Genomic DNA, 21,516 nt, shown 5'->3' with positions numbered 1-21,516 from the left:
CGTATTTTAAACAAAGCAATGCAACAATAGACTTCAATGATGCATGTTCATTTAGTATAATATCAATACCACCCAATTAGCACCCTGCACCTAGAAGTGGAGCTACTTAAAATTATTGCTTAGGTACAACTCGAATCTCAGATTTCATTTGGGGTTTCTTTCAGAATTACAAGTTGTCTATGTTCCTGCGAGCTTGCAGAAGGCAGCAGCTATGACACTGTCAGCTATGACAATAGTTTAAATCAAGCTGCAGAGGCAATGCTCTGAAGAGGCCATAGAGGGGAGCACTGCTGTCACTCCTGGGTTCTAACTCAAACTTCTCCATAAACACCACAAATAAAAGGACAGCTAAAGGAAAACTGGGTTTCCAGAGCTGAATACTCCCTGAACACTGCAATCCATGTGCTACTTTGAAAGCCAAAATGAAAATGAAATACTTTCTTCCCTTTAACCAAAATGCAAAACTAAATTTGTCCCCTACTCCATACCTGACTAAGAGATTTTTGTGCTAAAGCTAAGATTTTTTCATCACTGCTAAAATAGTTCATTATCTTGTAAAAGGAAGAAATAAATACTGGTCTGGAGCTCCTTGTCTTCACAGGTATTTGAGATTTTGTGCATATGTAAGAATAACTTGGGTCAAGGGTTGGACTTGATGACCTCGGAGGTCTTTTCCAACCTGCTTGATTTTATGATTCTATAAGCCTTTTCCAGTAAGAATTGCAAAATTGGAGAATATCCTCTAATATTTTTCAGAACAAATATAATTTGGAAACTCCAGAGATATTGGAAATAATCAGTGTTGAAGAACTCTTTCACTAGTTGGGCTTTTCTTTTAAATCTATAAAAAAATTCTTACTTACTGCCTTGGTTCCCTTTAAACAGCAAAATATACAATCAGAACTTTGTGAATGAAAAGATTAAGACTTTCCCATCCTTTGTCCTTCGATTTTCTCTCATTTCTCTGCTTTGCTATTTTATGCAGGGTCTAAATTGGTCTTGCCAGAAACACTTACCTTTTTCTTTTTTTTTGGTCCTCTTTCTTTTGAGGAATAAAACCAACCAGTATTGGTTTTGTTGCCTGTTTGCACAAAAATGTGTAGCCTGAATTTAATTTTTTTTCATCTTTGGGTGAGAGGAGAAAGGAGGATCATCCTTTAACTTCCTGAGTTGGCCCTTACTGCCGGTGGCACACACAATTGCTTTTTCCCCCTGGATACAGGCCTGCCAGGGCCTGGAGGTATATAATATGGATGTGAGGAAGAACAGTTAGATATAGGGTCCCCAAACACTTTCATAGTGATACATTTCCTACCAGCAACAGAGATACACTTTCTGAATGAATATAGAGCAAGTGTGTGTGTCTCCTTGCTTCTGAAGAAAAGGATCTTGCATTATGACAGCCACCTCGAAAAGTGTTCTACACACTGGTGCTGACCAGAAAGCCTGATCCTAGAAGGGTTAGGTAAACAGATTGGCGAGACTTGAAAGTGAGCACCCAGACAATGGCTCTTGCCCATCTTCTCCAAAATGATCTCCCAGCTGGGGGCTTGATTCACTCAGAGAACTAGTGATGTAGCTCATGTTTATCAAGAGAGAATGAAGAGAGGTTTTACAGTGAACAGACTAAAAACCTGTTTCAGTCATCATGAACATGAATTGATACTTCACAGTAACAAATAAGATTTAAAGCAAGACAGAAACACTTGAGTCAGAAGTAAAAAGGTACAAGTCACATTACATGGGAACAATACTTAAACCCATGTTTGTAGATTAGACTGCTTAAAAGCTAACTTCAGATGTAAGAAGAAACAAGATTAAAAAAAATCATTAGAATCTCAGAGGGCTGAAGTGAAAGAAATTAAAAATACCTTCATTTGTTCACACTAGAAGACAAAAAAAATACCAGAGAAAAATCTGAAGGGTGAGCTCATGCAAACCAGGGATTTAGGATTCAAGACAAGGGTGAATTCTGACAAATCTAGAAGGACGGAGTACTGCTTCAACAACTTTGGTAGGAATAGGATATTAAAAAATTTGGGGCTAGAGGAACAAGAAGTGTAAGACAGAGGTTGGCTTAAGGTGATTTATTCTTAATTATTCTTCAGCTAACCAACAACAGAAGTACCACAATCTCATCAAATATATCAGCCCAAAGAAAGTGTATATTAATGAAAACTGACCTCTAACTTACACGCTGAAGTATAGCATTTTATGATTGTACTCAGGTCCTATACCTTTTTGATGTTGTTTGCAACATCACTTCAAGAAAACATGAATGACTGCTCTAGAAACAGGGGTATGAAATTAGATTCAAAGGGACAGAGCAGCACTGAATGCTTCTTGGGCATTAGAACAGGAACTGGAGGTACACTACAGATACAGCAAGGAGAATGTGCCTGCAAGAGCTGGTAGTTTTCCCTGGGTTATGAAAAAGGATTTTCTTAGTTGGGTTTTTTTTTGGTTTAGGACAATCTCAAAGGGGGTCAATCACCAGGTCTTTTTGCTACATTACTGAAAAGAACAAATGGGATATGGCTATGCTACCTAAATATGGAGCTGCATATTTCAGTTGGCCTACTTTTTTTTCTTGGGTCAGCCATTCAAAAAGACATTTTCCATAAATGCATCTAAAGAGCATCTAACAAACATGAATACACAGATTTCATCTCAGTTTCAATTGCTGTCTCAACAGCTACAAAACTAATTTTTAAGAAGCTATATGCATGTGAACATGACTGCCTTAGAGACAAATAAAATTAATATTAATCCACATCTGTGGAAATTATTTCCAAACTGGCATCAGACTTTCACTGAGCTACACTGAAGGCCAGATAAAGCTGCACACTGTATTTTTACCATTATGTTATATAGATCAAATATGTAACATTCAAGGGCCAGTTTATTATTTACACTGCATTACTCTCACATGTCTGTTATTTAATTTTTTTTCTTACATTTTCAGGTGTTTTCTGTTGGTTCAGAGATGTTTTCTTCCTGGTTGCAGTGTCTTTTTAAGGCACAGCATCAAGTGAAGCAGACAGGAAATAACGGTTGTTGCTCTCCAGAGGATGATTAAGCAAGTCGGCACAAATTCCCCAAAGTTCCCACAAACAGGCTCTTATGTAACAACATATGTTTTCAAAGATCTTTCCTCTGAGCAGTGAAGACTATTCATGGGAAAAATAGAAGCTAGCTTTATAATAAACACTGTGGAGCATGAAATAACTATAAAATAAAGAGCACTATAAATCAAGTAACTTATTAGATACCAAAAATGCTACAGAAAATTATTCTGATTTACATTTCTCAAAATTATTCTTGGTCCTGCAGTCTCTTGCTTATGCAAACAAAGCATATTCCATGTTCCTTAGATCATCACCTGTAATGCTCTGGGATAAGTCCAGATGATGGTTTTAATGCAAGTAGTCCAAATGTCCTCAGTAGATTGTTTCTGTGAAAAAAGGAGGATCCAACTTTTTCCTCTCGCTTATGCCCAGAGCAGAATTTCTTTTAACTTGAGAAAAGGTTTTTTTAAAAAATTCCTTAACATGCACCTTGCATTAGACCTCCCCAGAATAGATCATCATTAGATTATTCAGTACAGCTGTGGATTGGTTAAAGCCATTCAGTATTGCATACTTTTCATTCTTTGAAAAACTTACACGCATTATAAAACATTAGGAATTTTTTTCTTCTCTTTAATTTTAAAGAAAATTGAGACATTTTATTACAAGAATTTTAAGTACATAGAAGTGATTATTTACATTCAAGTGAGAAAAAATATTTGACTAGCTAGCGTTAGACATGAGGACAGACTACTATATAGTTTGATTTTTCTAGCAATAAATATAAATCTTGGGACACAAACATCAAAAAAGTTGACAAACAACACAGCACAATGTATGAAGTTTTCAAGTTACTTACAATTTCACTGCCCATTTACAAAGATTTGAAATTGCAAAGGTAGAAAAGTCAGGTCAACCAAAAATAGCAAAGTTAACTATGCTCTCACAAACCAGAAGCTCAAGCTTTGTTCCAGTAGAACATCTTGTATGCTCTGAAGCAGCAGCAAGACTGATTCCTATGAACCCCACTATGCATTTTATTTTCACACTATAAAACTTAGTATTCTCTGTATTAAGCACTTTGCCTAGATGTACAAAATCACACACAGCTTATCCTGTTATTCCTAAAATCTACAACTTAACTTTTTACATGAAAAGAACATCTAGTCACAAAAGGACTGGATCCTCTGAACTTTTTCTCTGCCATGTATGGCCAGTCTTCGCAAACAAAGATTTGGGAAAGGTCTTTACCCTTCGAGCCTGCGCAGTGGATTTTTTAGGTGAGACACAGTGTGCGCTGAGCTGAGCCCACCCCTTAGTCCTAAGGTTCATCTGCCAGGGCCGAGCAAGCTTGGACAGTGGTAGTGAGGTCCTCAGGACGTAGGTTTGTTTAGAGTGACCTTCTCTTAGATGGATGGCCTTACAGGGCTGACGAGCTCCATCTGCCCGGGGGAGTTTCCCTGACCGGGAAGGACCACTAGACCCCTGGTGGTCTAGCAGTTAGGATGCAGCACTCTCACCGCTGCGGCCCGGGTTCTCTGCCATATACTGATTTTAAAAGCCCTTTTTCACCTGTTGACCTAAGACACGGAAGAGCCATATAACACAGGTACTCCCAAACAAATCTGTTGGTTTTACCTTTGCAAAACCTGTATGGTCCCCACTGAGAAGTTCAGTTTATCTCTTGTCTGTCTCACAGTGGCACCAAAGTGAAAAAACAGAGTTAAAATCCAATGGCAATTTGCCATCATCTCATGCCCATATGCTCTATCTTTTCAATATTCAGATATCTTGAATGAATATACTTTTAATGATTTACTATTCCTGCTTAGCTGGTGCTTTGTTGTATTGGTTGCTTGCACGGTTAAGAGTGGGAATTCACTTTGTGGGGTAGCTTAGTCATAGAAACTAAACTAGAAGTGACCCAACAGGTAATTTTTCTGGTTGAACAGTATCATTCTAGTCTAGTCTATTCTAGTCAATTGCTAATAAGCTGTTAAAGGAGCCAGGTGATAAAGACTTTTCTCCACTTCCTTCTTTCACAGCTTGTTGATGTCACTGCTTGAAACCAATACCAATAGTCATTCTTTCAAGCATGATGTTTCATTTTCTACTCCTCTTCCTACATGTAAGTGTTATTTTCACTCCACAACCAACTATTATTAATTACCAAAAAATGGCCAAAACAAACATGATGAGGATTATCAAAACAACAGATATTAAAAGGTCCCATATCTATTTCACTCTCCTTTAAAAATTAGACCAAAATAAAAAATAATAAACTTTTGAATCACAAAAGCAGAAGCCAACTATTGTTATATCACACTGTTTTGGGTATGATTTTGATCTCAGTTCTTACTCTTAAGTGACTTCAAGAAAGTTACACAGTGAAACTCTGAAGTGAGAAATGCAGTGAACAAGCTGCAACTATGTTGGTCTGAGCTGCTCCTAATTACAAGTCCACAAAGGCTAGAATTATATCTTCAAAATATTTAAAAGAAGTAATTGTATTCTAACATCTTTACATATGAAAAAGGAAAAGAAAACAGGACTTAGAACAGGCCTAGTGAGGAAAACTAAGAAGACAACTGATACTGAGTTAAAAACAAAGCTTTAAAGATATATAAATGCTGGAAGACAAAAAAAATGCCAACCCTTGGGACAATAGGTCTAAAGATATGGTAAGAGAGACTGCTTGTTTCATTCAGTTGTACACCTTTGCTACACTTCCTTAATATACATCTTTTCCTAGAAGGTTAATCACAAAGGGATCATAAAAAAAATAATCCAAGTTATTTTCCCATCATCTCTTAGGTCTGGCTTAGTACAGCCCTTAATACATTATTCATAATAAAACTTTAAATAAAAAAACAAACAATTTTTTCTTTCCCTCTTAAGCCTAATGAGGCAATCCAGAGCTGAAAATCTAGCCTTCCAGGTTGCATGAGCCTCTGAAGACAACAGATGGGAGTACTGTAGTTAACAGAAGCATAAGGAAAATCCAAAAGGCTGCCAAAGCATTCCTGCTCCTCAGTCAGGAACTGCAGACCTGCCAAAAACAGGGGTCAGGAACAGAGAACTGACAACTTGTACAAATGCTTTCCAGGCTACAAGAGTCCTGATTCTCAGGGTACTTGAGCTCCCCAGTTGAACCCATATAATTTGAAAAAGCTTCATTTTTTTCTTTTTTTTTTAAATTTTAAAAAGCCATGCACAGAGAAGCAGGCCCTAGGCCAGCTTCCAGACTAAAAATAACTTATTTGCATTTTCAAAAGAAAACCTGAAGCTCAAGGAGCAGGGAAGATGGGTTCAGGCTAAAGCTTATCTACAAATCCACTCCAGCTGATAGATTCTTTGAACAAAAGACATTTCTGCTCATGTTAAAGGGCTATCTAATGGACATGGAATTGAATGGGATTCTTCCGACCAAGTTAACCTCAGTGCTGCATCAAACCAAACTGTCAAATGATGAAATGATTGTTGTTTCTAAAATTTCATATCCTATATTAGCACCAATGGACTCTTCCAAAGTGCATTCAAAGGAAGAGTCTGGGAACATCTACAGTTTTTCTTCTAAGCCTGTAAGCTGGTTATTGACCTTTGCATGCATGTGGTTGTTCATTTAAGGGGCAACTGAAGCAATTAAGGGAGTAAATGCTGGTTTAAAAATTGGTTAATCAAGTAATATTGGTTAAAAAACATATAGTTACCTAGGAACTTTAGGTGCTTTTGGCATTGAGCATCAGCCAAAGGAAGATACTGAAATTTGTGTTTTCAGATTAGGTTGACTGATTTATGAAGCAGTACAGGTGAGTGCTTTAAGTCTAAACCTATAAAAAACATTCTAAAAAATGCTGTATCCTATTGCACCTACGTTAAATTCTCTGCTTCATTTGTGCAACCCGCACAGGGTTAGGTAGGATTCCTAAATAGCTTAATTCATAGGCAAGATAAATACCATGTAGGTTCCTCCAAAGAGACAAAGACCACAGGAATCAACTGAAGAGCAGCGCTGGATCACTCCAAGGAAAAGGGAGACTTCCCTTTCAGTATCAGGCACCCAAATTCTTAGCAGGTGTTGTATGACATCTCTTTCTACTGGTATTTTCAACCTGCAGCCTCATCCTGGAGTTAGTTGCATTATCATTTGTCCTTCTTCTGAAACAGAGCAGTGACACTGGCTATCCCCACAAGCCAAAAGGTAAACAAGTCATCAGCTAAGAGAATTATAACATCAAGGCATGGGAAACTGATTCCGTGTCTGCCTCTACTGAAATAGATTTAAACCTGCCTTTATCATCTCCAGGAGACTGCCCTGAATGTTAAGCTAAAATAGAACAATTGTAGTAGGTAAGTTTTTTAACTCCTTTCTGTTCAAACCAGTCAATTTTTCATAATAAACATCCACCTGATTAAAGGCTATATACTAGGGTCTAGTGGAAGAGGCACTCATGTGGAAGCCCAGATTGTAGTTTCAGCTTTGAGGAAATATTTAACACTTAAATCCACAGAATCACAGAATATGTCACATTGGAAGGAACCCATAAGGATCATGGAGTCCAACTCCTAGCCCTGCACAGGACCATCCCCAAGAGTCACACCATGTGCCTTAGAGTATCATCCAAATGTTTCTTGAACTCAGACAGGCTTGGTGCTCTGACCACTCCCTGGGGAGCCTCTTCCAGTGCCCAACCACCCTCTGGGTGAAGAACCTATTTCAAATATCCAACCTAAACCTCCCTTGACACAACTTCAGGCCATTCAGACAATGTTCACCAGCTTCCAGTCAGCTGGGACCTCGTTCCCAAGACTGCTCAAAAATAATCAAGAGAGGTTTTGCAATGACATCAGGCAGCTCTTTCAGGACTCTGGGATGAATCCCATCAGGCTCCATAGATTTGCAGGGATTCAGCTGGAGTAGTAGATCCCACACAATTTCAGGGTTGACTGGGAGTTGATCATTCTTGCACTCATGTCCTCCAGCTCAGGACACTGAGATCCCCTTGGTCCATCACCCATGTTGAAAACAGAGGCAAAGAAAATGTTAAACACCTCTGTCTTGTCTCTGTCCCTGTTTGTGAGGTGACCATCCGCATCCTGTAACAGGTTGATGATATTTCTGTACTGCCTATTGCCATTAATGTATTTGAAAAAACTTTTTTTACTGTCCCCCACGTTTCTGGCCAGTTTCAACTCCAGCTGAGCTTTGGCTGCACAAATTTTCTCCCTACAGTGGCAAGCAGCATCTCTGAATTCTTCCCATGTCACTTGACCTTGCTTCCACTAGGCATGCACCTTCCTTTTTTGCCTTATTTCCAAGAGAAGATCCCTGTTCAGCCAAGCTGGCCTTCTGCCTCCCCTGCTTGACTTCCAGCATTTGGAAATTGGCTGCTCCTGTGCCCTTAGGAGGTGATGTTTGAAAAGTGACCAGCACTTATGGACTCCAGCAGCTGCAAAAATATTTTCCCAGGGGACGTCACTTACTACTTCCTTGAGCAGCCTGCAGTCTGCTCTCCTCACGTCCAGAGCTGAGGTTTTGTTCACACTTTTCCTCTTCTCAACAGAGATTTTAAACTCAATCACTTCATGGTCACTGTGGCCAAGACAGCCATCAATCTCCACTTCATTCACAAGATCCACTCTGTTGACAAGCAGTAGATCAAGGAGAGCATCTTTCTGAGTGATCTCCCTTAGGACCTGGTTGTCATCCAGGTTTTTTAGGAACCTTCTGGCCCATGTTGTACCAGCTGTGTGATGATCCCAGTTATTTCTTGGTCTTCCAGTTATTTCTGAAGTCCCCCATAAGGACTAAGGCAGTTGAGTTGGACATGTCCCTTAGTTCCTCAAAGAATAATTTGTTGGCATCATCATCCTGTCTGTGAGGTCTACAGCAGACTCCCACAATGACATCCACATTATTTGTTTCCCCCTTGATTCTCACCCAGAGGTTCTCAGCTGTGCTATTGCCAACTGTGAGCTCCATAAGTTCTAACCCTTCTATTACATACAGTCCCACTCCTCTGCCTCTTCTGCCTGCCTATGCCTCCTGAAGAGCCTGTAACCATCCAACAGGGCACTCTAGTCACAGGTCTCATCCCACCAGGTTTCACTTATGCCTATGATGTCAAGTCTCAGGGATGGGCCAAAGCTTTGAGCTCCTCTTGTTCCTCATGCTGTGTGCATTGGTGTAGAAACATTTCAAGTGTGGTATATTGTAGTCAACACCCCTTGAGGCAGATTGAGGGATCCCATTAGTGTTTCCTCAGGTTTTGGCACGCCATCCCATCTCTCATCACTGGCAAGCCTGGTTTTGTCCCCTTCCCCTTTCCAAGCTAGTTTAAAGCTCTGTCAACAAGCCCCACTAGCTCCTGTGCTAGAACTCTTTTTCCCCTCTGACAAAGGTGCATGCCATCAGGTTGCCAGTAGATCTGATGTTGAGTAGATCATCCCATGGTCAAAAACCAGAATTTTTCCAATTATACCAACCTCGAAGCCACTCATTGACCTGATGGATCTGTTACTGGAAGAATTGAGGAAATCACTATCTGCGCTTGTGATCCCTCTACAAACCATCCTAGGGCCTTGAAGTCTCTTTTGATTGCCTTTGGACTTCTCTTTGTTATTTTGTCGCTGCCAGTTTAAACCACGAGCAGATAGTAATCAGAGGGCCTTACCAGACTGGAGAGTTTTCCAGTAATGTCCCTTATCCAAGTCCCTTGAAGACAGCAGGCTTCCCTGTGAATCCACTCCCCTTAGAAGGAAGTCTCCTATTACAACTACCCTTTTTGAAACTTTCCTCCTTGCTCCATGGTCATGTTTAGCCTAACAAGCACACTACCCTTCTCAGCCCTTATATATTCCATGCAAAGATATTCCATGCAGAAGGTGGAGAGAATGAGCTGTTCCCTGCAACAACTGAAAGTGAGCACTATACAGCCAATGCAGTGAATAATGTAAGCTTGAGTTTTCTCAGGCAGAGAATGAGCTGAACCTGAGACTCTCACATCACAGTTGAGTTATCCAGCACTGGAGAGCTAGGGAAAGCAGATGCAGGACAAAAATGTATCAAACTATCTTTCTTCTCACAACAGTATATAGACAGCCTGGTCTTAGGAAGTGGCTCTAAACACATCTGCTGAATGGAGCTCTGCAGAGAAGACAAAAGATGCCTGCCTACACTGTTAATTCTAATACAGTTTGGACATGAATAAATCTACAAACTGAACATTTATGCTTAGCAAATCAATTTCTTGAAAACTGAAAGAACATTTCAGAATCCAAAAATCTAGTACCTAAGTCTACAGCAACAACTTAAATTTAAATCCTAAAAGTCTGTAGCCCTTAGACGCCATTTGTTTCAAGACTGTTTATATCTAGTATTTCAGCCAAACAGCGCTGGTTTGTTTTTAAATGTATATATCACATCCAGGCAGGTAAGTGTTAAAAGAAATGGAAAAACAATAGGAGGTTAAAGTATGCAATGAAATAAGAATGTTTAGCCTGTCCTGAAGCTCCAACTTCCCCCTCCCCCCTTCAGGTATCTAATTGTTTGCTTTTCCTCCTACATACAATAATGAAGTGAACTACAAGCAAAGTGTGATGACAAATGGTCCCAAGGTTTGCATTCTTTGGAATATATTGGCATTTGTAAACTAAAAAAGAAAGATAGATGTAATCAACCACCCTCTTTCAAAAGATGGATCTGGAAGCATATGTTGGCAAAATCTTCAAACCACATTAAGCACTAATTTGAAAGTATGTTTGAAAGGAAGAAAGCAATGCCTCTAATACCAGTTTATTTGTGTAACAACAACTAGAAACTGAACTTGCTAGACATATTTTGAAAGATGGAAACAATTAAAATGCATCAGTGATCTAAACAGGCACTGTATTTTAAAAGAAAAGAACTTTAAACAATCAAGGTTACACATATCCACATTTTCTTGACTAATCCTCACCTTCCCTTGATCTCCTAATATTCAGTACTTGTATTACATTGAAACATTGCATCTCTCCTCACAGAAATTAGCAAGAGCTAAGTCTGTACAAATACATTTGCCTATGAAAAAAGAGTGACACAGTCTCATGAGAAAAACCCCATCAGCTGCAGGATGGCAATTGTTCTGTCTCCAACACCAAAAACTTGTAGCCCTCTATTCCAAAAACCAACATACTGCACCAAACACAGAGTGCCCAGGCTGCACCTTATCATATAACCACTAAATAGTCAGCTCATTTCACTAGTAAATAAAAGTGGACAAAGTACACTGAGAGGGCACATTATTCACATCTTCCTCTTCTTTAGTAATATCCTGACTAGAAGGGAAAAAGACTTGGAATGGGAGAAGTCTTAGCAGGGAAATGAATAATCAAATATTATTAAAAAAAAGTAGTTTTAATTATTTCATATTTAAGGTCAAATAAATCTTAAATTAGGGGTTAACATAACCTGTGCTTTTTGCAGTCATGTTTGAAATGCAGCACTGCAGATTCCTGGACACTTGGAAAGCCTCATTAAAAACAAGATCAAGTCATTCCAAAACCCAAACATGAACTGTTAAAATTAGGGACATCTTTAGATACTCACTTTTGACCTGCTGCAGTCTTACCATGCCATCACAGACACATTGAAGCTTCAGAAAATGCTGTCATATCTTAATAACATGAAACTTCTCTTGTTTTTTTGCATGCTTTGATGAGCAGCAAAATTGTTAGCATAGATAAGCATCACCATTAGCATAACATTAGCACATAATGAAACAAACACTTCATGCCCACAAGATACCATTTCTAATCTTCTGAAAGCAGAAATCGTTACTGTTGCACTTAGTCTTTAGGTTTTTATGTGCAGTAGAAACTTGGCTACAGAGAAGGATGATACAGAGTTGGAGATTTCCCAATTGATTTTTCATCTGTTTTACATGAGGCATGGTTCCAATTACTACCTTTGGTGGGAAAATACTTTTAAATACACATATAAATGTTTTAAGAGGTTACTTTATAATTAAAACTAAAAACCAAACAAACAAAACCAAGAGCGTAATCAGTGCATATCAATCACTGCTTTAGAGATGTGAGAAAAAGAATCTACGTATCAGAATTTTCAAATAAGGTACAATATTTGCAGCTATTATACAAGAATTTAAGACACCAAACAAAAAATACAGGTAATACTTTCCTAGTACTAGAGTACTTGAGTTTTAAGGAAAAAATGATAATAATCACCCATGAAAGCTGCATCATTTATTAAAAAAAGGTTAAATTGTAAAACACTGAAGAAAAAGACAATAAACTACTTGATAACTCTAAAAATCACCATTGATATAGTGAATTTCAAAGTGAAAGAGAGTAGGTTTATGTTAGGAAGAAACTCTTTACTATGAGAGTGGTGAGGCACTGGAACAGGTTGCCCACAGAAATCGTGGCTGCCCCATCTCTGGAAGTGTTTAAGGCCAGGCTGTATGGGGCTCTGAGAAACCTGGTCTAGTGGAAGGTGTCCTTGCCCATAGCAGTACAAGCAGTACCATCACACTATATCATATAATATTTATATTATAGTACTGGACTGGAGGCAGTTTTCAGGAAATCGCTGCTTCAGAAGATGAGAAAATAAATTAGTGAAATAGGACTTCAACAGGCAACAGAGAATCAGGACTAGAAAATATGAATGTCACCTTTTAAATACTGATTTAAATAACAAATGTCAGATAGCTCTGCAGTTGTAAATACAATCTCAGCCATTATAGAAATTAGTAGACAGTATACACAGAACATAAATGTATCATACTTGGCCCCTCTTCCCACTCTGTTTTACATATTTTTGTGATGGCTATTCAAACACTTCAACTATCAATGTCTTCACTTGTCGGATAAAATAGGTAAGTTCTGGTAGTAAATAGCACATATTTATTTAGGACTATGCTCTTAAAACTACCACTGTTGATGTGAGTTTCAAAAGGAATGAAAAACTAAAAATGCATACACCACTAATATACAGTATATTACTCTTTCATACTATATATGCTTTCATATTTCCCAAAACATTTGTATCTATTCATGATTTAAGAGGTGCTCAAAGTTACACAGTTGCCACTGAATTCTATGCATAACTGTGTGAGCCACTAGGACATATATTAACAGATGAACATTCTTGTTCAGAGTCGTAAAAATAAAAGTGTTTTGTTAGTAAAAGATTCAAGAAGCATTTGCTTATATAGTTAGCATCATAATATGAAAACAAGAAAGCCAAGCCACAGGTAGTCAGTGGCAATCAGACTTCAAACTTCAGTGTGCAAGTACATACTGTGCAAGGTGACAGTATTGAGTGGGCACTGCATTCACAGGTGCAGGACCACCAAGGTCAGCATGTGGCTGCTTTCCAAACACAAGGCTAAAGTTCCAGTTGTTCAAAGGCACTGTTCTGGCTCCACCAAGAACAGATTTACACTACAGGTCTTCCAAACATAGTACTGGGTCTTTTTTGAAGCCAAGGAATTTGTGCCCAGACACCTATAACATTAGTGACAATGTTTGAAAGTAATATAGTTTCTACAGGTGTTTAAAAAATTTTCATAGTTTCTGTGAAAGCATATGACTTCCAGACTATGAATAGCTCAAAAGCCAATTTTCTTCTGTTTCCATCTCGAACCAACAAATATTCTATGTGAAAAAGTTATTCTTAGTTTAAATATTTTTCAATCAAGTGTTCTATAGCACATAGCTAGATAAACACATGCAATGAGTGAGAAACTGATTCACGGGTCAAGCATAAAGGGTAATAGTGAATGGGGTAACATCAGGTTGGCAACCTGTCACCAGTGGGGTTCCACAGGGCTCCGTCTTAGGTGGTCTTCAACATCTTCATAAATCATTGGAATGCAAGACTGGAAGGGATACCAAGCAAGTTTGGAGTTGACACAAAACTGGGAGGAGCTGTTGACTCCCTTGAAGGCAGGGAGGCCCTGCAGAGAGACCTCAACAAATCAGAGGACTGGGTAATCTTCAACCGTATGAAGTTCAGTGAGGGAAAATGCCGGATTCTGCACCTGGAATGGGGCAACCCCAGATGTACATACAGACTGGGGAATGAGATGCTGGAAAGCAGAGCCACGGAAATAGGACCTGAGAGTCCTGATCAGTGGTAAGTTGAATATGAGTCAGCAGTGCCCTGGCAGTCAGGAGGGCCAACCGTGTCCGGGGGGGCATCAGGCAAAGCATCACCAGCTGGTCAAGGGAGGGGATTGTCCTGCTCTGCTCTGCACTGCACTGGTGCGGCCTCACCTTGAATTTTGTGTGGAGTTTGGGGCACCACAGTATAGGAAAGATATTAAGCTATTGGAGAGTGTCTAGAAGACGGCAACAAAGATGGTGAAGGGCCTTGAGGGGAAGTCGTGTAAGGAGTGGCTGAGGTCACTTGGTCCTGGAGGAGACTGAGGGGAGACCTCATAGCAGTCTACAACTTCGGGAAGAAGAGGGACAGACACTGATCTCTTCTCTGTGGAGACCAGTGATAGGACCTGAGGGAATGGCCTGAAGTTGTGTCAAGGGAGGTTTAGGTTGGATATTTGAAATAGGTTCTTCACCCAGAGGGTGGTTGGGCACTGGAAGAGGCTCCCCAGGGAGCGGTCAGAGCACCAAGCCTGACAGAGTTCAAGAAGCATTTGGATGATACTCTAAGGCACATGGTGTGACTCTTGGGGATGGTCCTGTGCAGGGCTAGGAGTTGGACTCCATGATCCTTATGGGTTCCTTCCAATGTGACATATTCTGTGATTCTGTGGTAACAGAACTTTTCAACTAATGCCATATTTTCCTGCAACACTTACAGACTCATCCTTAACCAATTCCATCCTTAACTAATTTTTTATCATATGGCATAATCATCTTCCTGTAGAAAAGACTGTACATAGCAAATCTCCCTGCATGGTTAGGCTTCTTTTTGCACACACATTCTTGGCAAAAACACAGCCTGAGTGTCCCAGTAAGAAATTTGCTTTTGTCTCCAAAAAAGACAGCAGAGAAGCACAACACTGCCATCTCCACCTTAAATGCTGAAGTACAAGTATTACACACATAATCTGGTGAAAAAAATATAAAATACAGAAAAACAAGAACACATAAAACTTTTATGAGCAAATTAAAGGAACAACTGTTAGGCAGAAAAATTAAGTTTAATCAACCAATGTAGTGTACCAGAAAAACATCATACTCAGCAGTCCCAAAGACTAAAGAGGACAGAGTAAGCAAGTTCTCAGCCTCTCCAGCCTCAGTCTGTGCCATCAAACGACTAGCATCAGAAAGACAGAAGACATACCTGACAGTGTTTTATGCCTTGTTTTATCTGTTTATGTTGTAGATGTGGTGGTTTATGTGGTCCACATAAGTGGACTTATGTGCTGGAAAGAAGATGACCACTGACTCAACTGCCATAGCTGCAATTTGCTGGGGTTTTTTGCCACCCCTGAAGGTAAGTGGGTTATATGCTGAGCAAAGTGCAGTATGAAGCCTGAAATAAATCCCCAGACCCTAACTCAATTTATTATATGTTCAGCAGCATACCAGTAGTACAAAGAAGAGTTTATTAAAGTTTCTTAAAAAAAAAGAAAAAAATTAAAACAGCAACAACAAAAAGCCACCATAAAAGAAAAAAAGAAAAAAAAAAGAAAAAAAAAAGAGTGGAGTCTTTCTTCCCTCTTAATCCTCACACAAAGCTGAGTAAAGTCCTTTTTCCTGCTGTGGATTATTTGAAAACGTATCTTCCTTAATGGTATTTGTTAAAGCTTCAGGTTACCTGAGAAGCAGGTCCTACAAGGGAAAATATGGAAGGTGACAAACAGCTTCACTACCTGCCACAACAGAGCAAGCAAATTAAATTGCTCATATCTGTTAAACTTTGGGTGAAGTTCAGAAGCGGAAGTGTTCCTGGCACTCATTGCACCTGATAAAACAGGTAAGCAATCCTACAAGCCAGCTGCTACCAGGACCATTATCTACTCTTCCTCCACCGACTGGAAATCCCTGCCAGCTCCCACAATTCAGGCAAATAAACTGACAAAAAACAGCCTTATCAAAAGCAATTAGGTTTCTGTCACTTAAGCTCCTTGGATCAGTTCCCTAAAAGGTCAGAATAATTTCAAAGAGTTTATTAACACAATAAGAACAGGCATAGATAAATAGCACCATCTTTCTTCTTCATAGGTCAATGAGAAACATTGCAACAGAAGAATATACTGTCAACTTAAATGCACCTAGAATTTGGGTACCAGATAGTGACACAAAAGCCACTGAGATGACAGCTGTAAGTAAGATGACAAAAGCATTCTCGTAGGCAGCCTTTGGCAAAAGAAAGACACAGGGCTGGTGAACTTTATTCCCACCAATAGCACAAGCTAATTGTAAAAGTAAATGACGAATGGAAAATACATGAAATATCAGACTGACAAGCACCCTATCCAGTGTTTTAATTTTGCAAAGTGCTGGTACGCAATAAGATAGCACACAAGCCTAATCCAAGCAAGGAACAGTTTGGACAGGAAATTTCTAGAAAACAAGGAAGTTCAACATACATAAAGTTCAAGCTTAGTAAATAGGCTACAGAGCTTGGGAGTTTATTGCTTTAGGCATTAGAATGAGCAGAATGAACTGAGTGAATATATTTACTGGCTAAAAGAGGTATGAAAAAAGCTCAGGGCCTTCACCTATTTATTTAGTTTGTAGATATAGAAAAAGGGAATATTTAAACTACATACATGAGGAGATACTTTGGAGGACAGCACTGATGACAAATATTTTCCCCATCATCAGATTTGATACCATCAAGGTTCTGGCAAGAACACACAGGAAAACAAAGCACACAATTGTATGGTCAGTGCATCCTGCCACTTAGATCCTGCTTGGCACAGATCATGTTTTAGAAAATTATGTCCATCACCTGATGTTCTATATACAAAGTATGACCAGCAGAGTTCTAGAAAAGGCTAGATTTGCTGAACAGAAGCAAAGCAAAATAAACTTAATTTAATTTATTTAAAAATAAATTTAACTTCCATTGACCTGGAAGGATGTTAGGACTGTCAGACCACTGCCAATCTATATCCTTCAAAAAATAAGGGGAAAATATACAAATATGTACTGGGCACTGAACAGTGGAAGGAACTGTGCTCAATCTAGCCTCAGAAGACAGAGTTCAACTTTCAACTGGAAGTCAGCTGAATATGACCAATATATAGGGGATGGAAATCTCAATAGAAAATACGAGAAATCAAAGAAGTCACAGCTACGATTAAAAGAATAACTGAGATGTCAACAAAATCTTCTAAGGCAAACACTGACAAGCCTCTTATGTCACACTTTGAAAGTATAAACTAGAAAGTGAAGAGGAAACAGCAATGCTGTTAGTTAAATATAAATAGGCTCAGACAGAAGACTGCTTAGATTTTAGCTCACAGTACAGTAAAATCAGGAGAGGTGAAGTCCATGGACTTAATGTCAGTGAAGACTACCACTTGTTCACCAAATAAAAATAAGAAACTATTTCCAGACATGCACCCCAGATCCTTTGGTAAAAGGCCAGTAAAGTCTGGTCCAAAATACAGTGGTGTCAACGTGACTTTACATATGTAACTTGGGGTAGGGGAAGTCAAATACTGAAAAGGATTGTGCTTAAGTTTGAGAATAAAAGTTCTAGAACAGAACAGGAAATATACCTTGAGAACACTGCAGTCCTGAAAGGACTGATGGAAAAGGGGTAGCAGTGGTACATCAGAATAGCTCCTCTCCTTCCCTGTATAGGTTTAAATTTGTTGGATGGAAAACTTGTATACAAGACTCCATGGTTATGAGTTTTCCAAGAGATCTATGGCGGTCTTCTGTGCACCATACAGCAGTTATCACTAAACACAATACATCTGATCCAGGAGTACTTAACAATAGGTTGTACATTTTAGAAATACAGAGTCTGCTAGATTTTTCAGCTATGAGCTCAACAGCCTGTTACAGAAAGACTTTTTTTCCACCACAGATACAAACAGAGAATGTAAACTGTAACAGAAATCAACTAATTAACTATCACTAAAATAATTTCCTCCAGAATTATTTCTTTTAAATGATAGCAAGTTTTCCAACATTTTAGCCTAATGTTCAAATGCAGGTTGGGATATCAATGCAAGTTTTGTGCGGGATTTCATGGAGACGTAACTTAACAGATTGTCTCAGATTTACAAGTAACTTTAAAAAAATAGCATTTTTAATAGAGCTAGAATCAGTAACTTAGATGAGATGGGATCTTTGGCAGTCAACTGTACACCAGACTAGGCACTGCAACACTTAGAAGGTTGCTGCCTGACTTCAACTGGACACTTCAGAATGCTCAAACCCACCACCAGGGAAACAACTCCATTTACGGAAAAATGGTCCATTCCTTTATGCATACAAGGAGTAGCTGTTACAATCTGCCACTTAGAGTTAGTAATGAGTATTCACATGCAGGACTTCACAGGATATTTCATGCAGGTCTAGGACAGTTCAGAAGAGATTCAGGGAGTAACTTCCATTGATTTTGGTGGAATTGAGATATCGATTATTCTCATGGTTTGAGTATCTACAACTACCCTAGAACTGAGGAATGACAGTTTCTCTAAAAGTGACACAAAAAAATTAATGTGTTAGGGCCCAGAAAGCAAAATATTTAAATCCATTATTTCACCTTTCAGTAGACTTAACTGACCACCAGGACCACTGCCAACACAGTTACTGTATGTTTGATCTGTACCACTATGCAAAAAATGATTGCAAGATTCAAAGACCTAGAAAGAGAGAAAGAATGAACACTGTTTTACAGCCTGATGAAAAAAAAAAACCAAAAAACCAAAAAACAAAAACCACAAACAAACAAACAAAAACCACCAAAAACAAACAAAACAAAACAAAAACCAAACCAAACTCTTGAAAAGGAGGATTTTCTTGGTTCCTTGCTTTCCTAGGCTACACCAAGGAAAGTCCAAATTCTTTCACTGGTCTCAAATCACCTGGGTCTGTTCTGAATTGAATTCTGATAAAACAGAGATGCCCAGGTTTTGCTTATGCAGAATGCAAGCAGTCTAAATCTTACCCATAGTCAAAACTATTTACACTACAAACTTGAATACTGAAAAATTTACAAAACAATTAGCAAATATATAAAGTATGTTCAAGTTTTACAAACAGTTCAATCATCATACAAAATGTAATACGGTGATTTATTCCTTTCTCTGAATTTAATTTCTTAAACATAGTAGAGCCTGTAGTCAAAATAAAGACAAAGCAAGCTATCCCTAATTCCAGTTACACTAAACAAGGTTTCAGCCCTATTCTTGAAAAGGGATTTGTGGAACATTGACTCTCTCTAAATTTTTAAGTTCTTCACAGGTTTTGCAATTAATGTTCTAGGTGCAATTATAAAGATTAATTAAAATGTAGGAAACAAAGATTTAGATATAAACAAGATTTAGACTGAACAGGAAAAGCCCAGTCTAGGACTGAGCTGGTAGTAACCGTGTTACCATCTCTACTTGAATGCAGCGGTTTTCCCCGAAGGATGTTACCATGTTACCCTTATCCACTACACAGAATGCGAACAGCTCAGTCTGAGTAAAAGAATAGAACTTACTCTTTAGTCCTCTCTACTTCTACAAAGGACAAGGAGGAAATAAAAAATAATTTTAAAAAGCACATTAGGGAAGTTAATACCATTTCTTCCTCCTCCCTCTCAGGATTTTTTTCCCTGCTTCCCTACTAGTTGCATAAAACATTCATAGCATCCCAAGGAAAATGTCTGCTCTCCTTGCAGGTGTCTGTCTTGAGGCACCAGAGAAGACTAATAACTCCTACAAACCCCAGCACACCAACTAAAGTCTTAAGTGAAAACACTCAAGTAGCATAAGGAGAGTCATGCATAACCAAGAAAAAAATACTCAAATGTTGTATATGTAAGTGATAACATATTACATGAGAAGAAAACAAGTATTTAAATAGAAAGCCATTTTTTTTCCATTCATTGACAAAAGTATACACTGATATGGGAAAAAAGGAAAAAGCCATTATATAACAAAAGGTAAGATTACTTGCTTACTACGCAAGCATAAAAGTTGTTGCCCAAGTTACTTCAGTCCAATTCCAAGTGTTCACTCTAGGTCTGCAAGACTAAGCAAATGACAAGTCCAATTAGAAGTGTTATGCATCAACTGCTCAGTACTCTTGTAATACTTTTAAAGATCATTTCTGAACTTATAAAATCCGTGTGTAGACAATATCTAACCACAATACGGTAAAACTGCTTTATCTCTAAAATTTTTAGAAGTTCATTCTACACTGCTCCTTATCTTCATACCAACAATTTACAAGTGACATTTTCAGAGGCTGTTTAAGGGCTATCTGGTCCAATTTTGTGATGATTTTTTGCTTCTTGGGAGTCTTCAGAAGATACTTGTGTTTTTATAGACTTTAGTTTTTAAATTAAATAATTTTTCCTCATTCATTTTCAAAAACAACTTTATTATAGAGTTCGTACAGTTCTTCTGTTTATTACTTAGCTGCCAGCAATATTTGAATTTCAGGGAAATGCAGTGTTACAGGAAAAGGTTATATCAAATGTTAAAGTTCAATACAGGGTAGATAGTACCTTTTACAGATTTTCCAGGTCCATAAATATAGACCGAATCCCTATGCATACAAATATAAAAAAGAAGTCCCACTTATATACCATTTCAACAAGAGGTCACATTTTATTTTACGGCTTTTCTGAATTATCAGATATCCTATTATTATGCGAAATTGTTATTTTTCATTAATTTTTACAAGAATATTTTCTGTTTATTTTCCAGGGTTATAAGCTATATTGCAAATCTTGATTCAGGACGAAAAGCAAAATATTTCTTACCGTAAATGGCATCACACAGGTATCACACATTCATTCATTAGGTTTTGATTAGATCCATGCTGTGCAAAATAGTTACTGTCCATGCCTAATGTACATTTGTCTACCAACATTCATCTAATACCAAAAAGCCTTAGAAGAACAAGACAGAATGAATGCTCCTTTTTCAGGAACAGGATGAGATTTCCTCCTTTCACTCCCTTTGTGAAGAAGAGATACGATTTTTATGCCACTGTGGACCCAACATCCACTCCTACATTAGACTTCAAAAACTGCAATTCAAATTTTTTCCGGGAGAGGGCTGCTCCAGTTATAACCTATTAGACCTCAATGAGATTACTGAAAAGTGCTGCATGTGCTGCCTAAACTTAAAAAGGTCCTCTCTGCATAAAACACATTTCAGCTCTGCTGCCTATATAAGCCTTCCTAATCACAAATGACAGAAAATAATAAAAAATGCTGTCCCACAGAAATGTTCTCAAGATCTGGCCAAACGATATTTTGCGGCCCAAGTGCCAAGCATCCAATTAATGTTTT

General features: G+C 38.4%; 1 protein-coding gene across 3 annotated transcripts in view; it reads right to left on the bottom strand.

Annotated features, from left to right (window-relative positions):
* Positions 1–21,516, bottom strand: part of SLC25A21 (solute carrier family 25 member 21) — a 249,933-nt gene that overhangs the window by 213,471 nt on the left and 14,946 nt on the right. The window contains exon 2 of one of the 3 annotated variants that reach the window (XM_027637730.1): positions 3,383–3,454. The exons of the other annotated variants lie outside the window; for them this stretch is intronic. The gene's annotated coding sequence lies outside the window, so the exon portion shown is untranslated. The remainder of the gene's footprint in view (positions 1–3,382; positions 3,455–21,516) is intronic. 3 annotated transcript variants of the gene reach the window in all.

This window comes from Corapipo altera, unplaced genomic scaffold, assembly GCF_003945725.1.
Source record: "Corapipo altera isolate COAL_440 unplaced genomic scaffold, ASM394572v1 23, whole genome shotgun sequence".
NCBI lineage: Eukaryota > Metazoa > Chordata > Aves > Passeriformes > Pipridae > Corapipo > Corapipo altera.
The sequence above is the reverse complement of the archived record's forward strand: the minus strand, read 5'-3'. Positions and strand labels throughout refer to the sequence as shown.